This window comes from Austrofundulus limnaeus, unplaced genomic scaffold (assembly GCF_001266775.1).
Source record: "Austrofundulus limnaeus strain Quisiro unplaced genomic scaffold, Austrofundulus_limnaeus-1.0 Scaffold42, whole genome shotgun sequence".
Lineage (NCBI taxonomy): Eukaryota > Metazoa > Chordata > Actinopteri > Cyprinodontiformes > Rivulidae > Austrofundulus > Austrofundulus limnaeus.
In genome coordinates, this window is record NW_013952444.1 from 2,108,004 (window position 1) to 2,114,528 (window position 6,525).

The window sequence follows — 6,525 nt, forward strand, 5'->3', positions numbered from 1 at the left end:
ATACATACATTAAAGCTCTCCAAATGTTTGTAGCATGTAGTACTTTTATTGTGTATCACTAATTTTCTAAGACAGAAGTGTTACTATGATGCACTGAGAAGCAATGCTTGACTCACATCTGATGAAAAATAAGTGAATGGCTGACAGATGACACTCGTTCTGCCCAACATCTGCTTGAACACCTTTTAGACTCTGAATCAGGTTGACATCTGTTCTGAGATCATGTCTGATTTTTTTCCCCACAACAAATAAAGAAAATAGCTTCACTCATATTGACATATACTCTGTTTTTTCCTAATTCAAATTAAAATATTTCCCAATTTATTTCATTTAAAGTTTCCTTTAATGAAGTGTTGATGTGAAAACATACATTTTGAGATTCTGTAAAAAAAAAAAAGGAACCAATTTGTTGAGAGGAAATTGCAATTCTTACATAATTTTATGACATTGTTTTGTATAAAAATGTGTCGGGATGTTGCATTGTTGAAATGTTTATGGATGCTGGATTTAGTTAGTCGGCTGTATGCTGCGACACACTGATGCTGTAAATCATGTGGGAGTGTCAGTGTTTCAGATCAAAATCCTCTAGTTATATATAGTTTTGCATTGGTGAATTCTGGGCTGATTAATATTCCAAACATAATAACTTTCTTTTTTCATGGTTTTGACATTATTTAAATTCTTCAGTAGTCCTTGCTCCTCATACTTGTGTTTTCACCACACGTTTTGCATCTTTTCTTCCTCCCAGTTTTCCAAAGAGACTAAGCAAATCTTCACCGAGCTGCCCAAAGTCTGTCTTGGGGGGTGGGGCGGGGGCAAACTGGGCGTCGGCCACTGTTTCGGCTGCATCCTATTAGGACTGGGAGTGTTGAAAAGGGGTGTGGTTTGAAGCCAGTAACATCTGTGCCGGTCCCCTTTGCCCCCACAGCACTCTGCAGAGAAAGGGAGAGGTAGAAGGACAGAAGATTTTCCGCAGAAGTTCTCGCTGGCCAGCTGGCTGTTTTGCAAAACAAACAGTTGCAGTCCGTATGGCAGATTTATCTCTTATTTGCCCCCCACCCTCCCCACTCCCCAGCCGTCAGAGGAAACCACCCTGCATGTAGTTTGAAATTTCTTCTCGGCTGATTTTTGACAGCCTCTCACAAAGGTGCTTATTAGCCCCACCGAGCCAGATGACTTTGAACCCGCGTGGATAAACACACCTTGCACAGGAAGTGAGCCGCTGCGTGCCGTGTACAAGTTTTCCTGTCGACCGTGCAGAATGCTGGACGCTGCAGTGAGCTGAGGTTATAAAGGGAATGCCCAGAACACAAGAGAAGCAAGCTCTCTCCAGGACAGGGTAAGACGAGCTCTATAAATCTGTCTATTATACCCTATAATCAAATGACTGCAAGGAAACGGAGCGCAGGAGCTGAAGCCGGCTATCTGCTGACTGGAATGTGTGTGTGCATGTGCTTGTGCTCGTGTGTGTGTGTATGTGTGTGTGTGTGTGTGTGTGTGTGTGTGTGTGTGTGTGTGTGTGTGTAGACTGCATGTGACCAGTAGATAGTTAGAGGCTATCAGTCTGTGAGTGTGTCTGAGAGGAGTTGTGGCTGCCGGTTTGATTTATCACTCGAGCCAGATTCCTCTTACGAATACGTAGGTGATTGTGTCACGTCTGTCTAATTAGGAGGTGCTGGTGCAGGGAGCCGTGCTGCTGCAGTGACCTGTCGGTGGGGGAGGATGACACAACGCTCCGATCATACCCTGGGGCTGATTTCTTGGTGGGAGAGTTGTCCTCCGTGTGCAGGGAATGCCCCGTAATGACAAGGCTGCTGTGGTGATGGGGGTGAGGTGGTGGTAGAAATATGTGCTCTCACACACATGCTACAGGCTGCTACCTCCCACCTTCATCTCTCTCTGGTTTGGCGAACGTAGCCCATTATCAGTGTTGAGTGTGAGAGAGGGGATGGCATACTTTTTTTTCCCCCAACGATGGGGGTGGAGTGCAAATAATTATGTCAATGAGGGAGAGAAAGTCACCTTGAGCAGAGAAGGGTCCGCTCGTTTCCTGCTCCTGCCCATCCTGCTCAGGTTCCGCTCTCGTTGCAGAAGCTGCACTCTGGAGAGTACTCTCTCCACGCCGCATGTTTCACAACAGACTGACAGCTAGTCTTTGTAATTCTATTGGATCTCACTGTGCCTCAAAGTGATGCCAAGCTGGATTTTTACCCTGTAATCCCTAATGGTTTTTGTATTTATTTTTTGTCTGCTGAATTAGAGGGGCAATCCTGTTTTCCTTTCTTTTAACGTTGCGGGACAGATTAAGAAGGAGGGTAATGTGCATTTGAAGGGGGGGCTTACATTAAATCACCCATCCACCCAGCTTCCACCCACTGCTCTGGTTGCCATAGCAACTGAGGAAGAGGCAGGGTTTTTTAAAGTACAAGCTGCCACTCGGGGGTGTCTCAGACTGCATTACACTCCAAGCCTCTTTATTGACAGTGTATTAGAAAGCATATTTAATTGATGAGACACAGATTTTTCAGTGCTGTGTTGTTTAGTGTTCTCATAGCAGAGTGTTGTGATGATAGCTGTTGGTGTTTTCATACTGGTTTCAGTCATTCAAAGTCCAAGTCACGTGTGAGACCCTTAAAGGAATCCATGATTAGTTGTAACATTAGACTTTATTTGATGAACATATTTTAACTGTAAAATAAAGACTGTAAAAATACTGTAGGCTGTTTAGTTTTTATGATTTTTAAACTAAAAGTAAAAAAATATATATTACATGAACGGAGCCATTTTATTTACACACAAAGCATTCTGGGTAAATGATGACGTGGATAGGTCCTCGGTGTGAGGCTGCTAGCGAGCTATATCCACCCTGAAGTTTAATCTTGGACAATATCTGATGATCGGCTCTTTTAAATGAAACCAGAGAGCGTTGAGAGAGAGGAGAAGGTAGAAATGACTCAGCCTGTAACTGAAAATATGGATGGAGGACCTCAGGCTTATTAGTTTGTCTCGTTAGCGCTGAGTTAATACATATAAGGCAATATAGTGTCGGCACTAGCACAAAGGCTAACAGGCTAAGCTGAGGTTCTTCTTCTATGAAGCAGCTCTGTTGTCCTCCATCTATATTTTCAGTTGTAGACTGAGTCGTTTCTACTTTCTCCTCTCTGTCAACGCTCTCTGGTTTCATTTAAAGGGGCAATATTATGTGTTTCTCAGGCATACATTTAAATACTATACCATAATAAAGTATCTATGCCACCTTTAGTTGTAATTAAAATGCTGTTTTTATGTTTAAATAGAAAATAAACTTATCTTCTCATCACCTCCTCTTCCAAACACCTTGAAATTGGCCTCTGTCTCTTTAAGAACCACCTTCTGCTTCTGTCCCACCCACTTCAACGTGGGGGATTTGCATGTGTGTGTGTGTGTGTGTGGGTGGGGGGTAGTGGTGGTGCTGTGATGCAGTTAACTTGGCATCTGAAAATACATTTCCTCAAAGGTATTTTGAATCTGAATGTGCTTCACTGAGTGAGAAGTAATGTTAGGAGCACAGCAGACAGTTTAAGTTTCACTTTCAGTTTCACCCGTTGTTTGAGAGCCTGCAGGAGTCATGGGCGGGGTGTGTGGGGAGGGTGCGCTCTTCCATGAGGAAGTTTGGCTTAAAGACTCATTGCAGAGGTGTTTTTGGTACCAAAAGGCGTTTCTGGTCCCCACCTGTTGTTTTGCTCCTCAGCGTGGCTTCCTAAAAACGCTGCAGGATTTCTCAAAAATGTATGAATGAGTCAAAGCAAGGCTTTGGGCATGTTTTTTATGAGAATATAATATTATAACATGATATAAAACTCAAAAAAAGTTGATTTTACATGGTATTGCCCCTTTAAAAGAGTCGATCATCAGATATTGTCCAAGATTAACCTTCAGGGTGGATATAGCTCGCTCACACCGAGGACCTATCCACGTCATCATTTACCCAGAATGCTTTATGTATACATAAAATGGCTGCGTCAGTGTTAAAATATATATTTTAAAATTTACAAAACTAAACAGCCTACAGTATTTTTACTGTCTTTATTTTACAGTTAAAATACATGTTTATCAAATAAAGTCTAATGTTACAACTAATCGTGGATCCCTTTTAATGCTCAGGTTTCTTCTCTGTCGGTTGCAGCTCTCTTGCTGTGATGGTGGTTATCGTTGATGACAGCAGCACAGACATGCCTCAATGTTAACTAAATGATGGTACTGCTTTTTTCCTGTGATAACAGTCAAGTACAACTTTATCATCTCAATGAATTATCTTTATAATATCACTTTTCTTTTTTGATTTTTTCCCCCACCTGAAAATAGTGACTAGATGAACCTGAAACCCTCCTTTCAAAAGTTTATCCTTTTTTTTTTTGCCCCAAGTCTAACCTCCACTTGAAGGTCTGACCTGTGGAAGAATGCTAACATGAGTGGGGGGTTGGAGAATCTCTCTGCAGAACGAGTTTGACAACCTTGCTTTTGAAAAGACCAACAGCCTTTTAACCTACTTTTTAATCTCTGTCCTCCCTACATTTTAGGCGCTCCCTCCCTTAGCCTAAATATACATTTTCCTGTTTTGTGCATTTTTCCCGTTCACTAGCAAAAATGTAAAATGACAACAAACTCATTACTGAAATTTATTTTGAACACACACTATTTGTTAAAAGCACTCAGGAAAATAATTACCCCACTGCTTGAAAACTGTCTCCTCTTTTTAATTAAAGTGTAAATTTCAAAACGAGTGTCACAAGTTGAAGTGCTTCCTGCTGATCAGTCTTTCCGAGGCAACAAAACGTCACTGACAAACATCTGCCTGTCAACACAAGGTTTCCACAGTCTTTTGTTCACATAATAAAGCTGCTGCCTTTTAAACAAAGCATGTCAACAGTTCACATCATAGCACAGCCTGTTTTTCCAGCATTCAGTCATCTTATGAACACTGAACCCAGGGAGTTAGTCAGCTCGTATCTTGTGTTTGTGCTGTAGCTGCTCTTTGATGGTAACATTTGACCAAATTACTCATTTACTGTTGACAACAGAACAGAATGAAACTGATTTCAGCCCATCTCTGATCATGATCTGCAGAGGAAGTGTCTGAGGATCACATGCAGGACAGATGAGGTTAAAAATTGGATTACTTTTATGTAACTTGCTTAATAGATGTTACTATTTTGGTCACAGCAGACACTATTGTTTGTTTATTGGCAGCAGAGCACAAAATCATATTTCACTCTGAATGCCATTTATATTGAGTCATACCCTGCTATATTGCTGGAACTGAAAGTGTTTCTTCTGTTCTAAAATAGCACAAGCCTGAGTAGATCATAATTGTAACAGGAAAAAAAAACTATCACACCAAATGAATTACATTGTAGCTTTTCATTACAGGCTGATCTCAGACTAATTTAGTTGCAGTCAAATGTTACAGCTTCAGCGTTTAAAAAAAAAAAAAGAAAATGTTGGTAACCTTCAGCCATGAAGGCAAAAATGTATCTGCTAGTCACAGAAATGCTCTCTGTGTGTTCCTGTGCAGTGATCCTGTTCTCTTCGCTCACACTGTGTTTCTGTATGGTAATCCTGTAATCTGAGAGCCACTTCAGCTCCACTCCTGGAGTCATGTGACATTAATGCTCCAGAGTAGATGTCCGTGTTGTGTCTGTGCACACAGTTGTGTAGCTCCAATGCATATGAGCGTCTACACATGCTGCTCCTCTTAACACCGTGAACAGTTCTGACTACTTCCTGTCAGCTGGCTGCCATTGAGAAGTGTTTGATTTTAATCTCCTCCCAACCTGCCAGTCAGCATTGATGTCACGGCCCAGTAAGCTTCCTGTCAAGTGTTCAAGTCTGTGTGCGCACTACCACCGTTAATTTGCAGAATGTTGACGAAATATGGTATCCAGCTGTGAAAGAGTTTTTGACACCACTGTGCCATTAGTCCCTGCAGCGAAAAGATCAAAGAATCTGAAACAACATTTTAAGGATGTACATTTTTTATTTATTTTTTTGTGACACTAAACCAAGTCTATACAGTTTCTCAAAAACTCTGCATTTGATAATTGGTAAAACAAATTGTGTGTTTAAATTTAACAGGCAGACAAAACGAGATGGTCTGCAAATTCTACTTCACATTTATCCCAAATCCTAAATCAGAAAAGAAGATTAAAGCTCTGAGGATCAAAAACAACTACAGCTATACTCCATACAGATGTGTTTTCTAAACATCTCTGAAAAAAATGTTTGGTTTTCTGTTATTCTTGGATGTATCTGTGGATGCTATAAAAATGTTGTTTTGTTGGGATGGCCACACCTGCAAAAAGACAGTGTTTTAATATTTTTTTACCCTTTTACAATGAAGTCGGAGATGTTGGGATTAGACGGGATAAAATCCCACAAATGTTTCAGTGATTTGCTCATGGATACTTTATAAAGGCAGACTGTTGCTAACCTTAGTGCGTGTGCATGTGTATTTGTGTGTGTGTGTGTGTATATATATATATATAT

The 6,525-nt window shown here is 40.9% G+C and overlaps 1 protein-coding gene across 5 annotated transcripts in view; it reads left to right on the plus strand.

Moving 5' to 3' along the window:
- Window positions 1-6,525, plus strand: part of LOC106516923 (disheveled-associated activator of morphogenesis 1) — a 58,641-nt gene that overhangs the window by 17,632 nt on the left and 34,484 nt on the right. For 2 of the 5 annotated variants that reach the window (XM_014007533.1, XM_014007537.1), the window contains exon 1: window positions 936-1,339. The exons of the other annotated variants lie outside the window; for them this stretch is intronic. The gene's annotated coding sequence lies outside the window, so the exon portion shown is untranslated. Of the gene's footprint in view, window positions 1-935; window positions 1,340-6,525 lie in introns of those variants that run through there. 5 annotated transcript variants of the gene reach the window in all.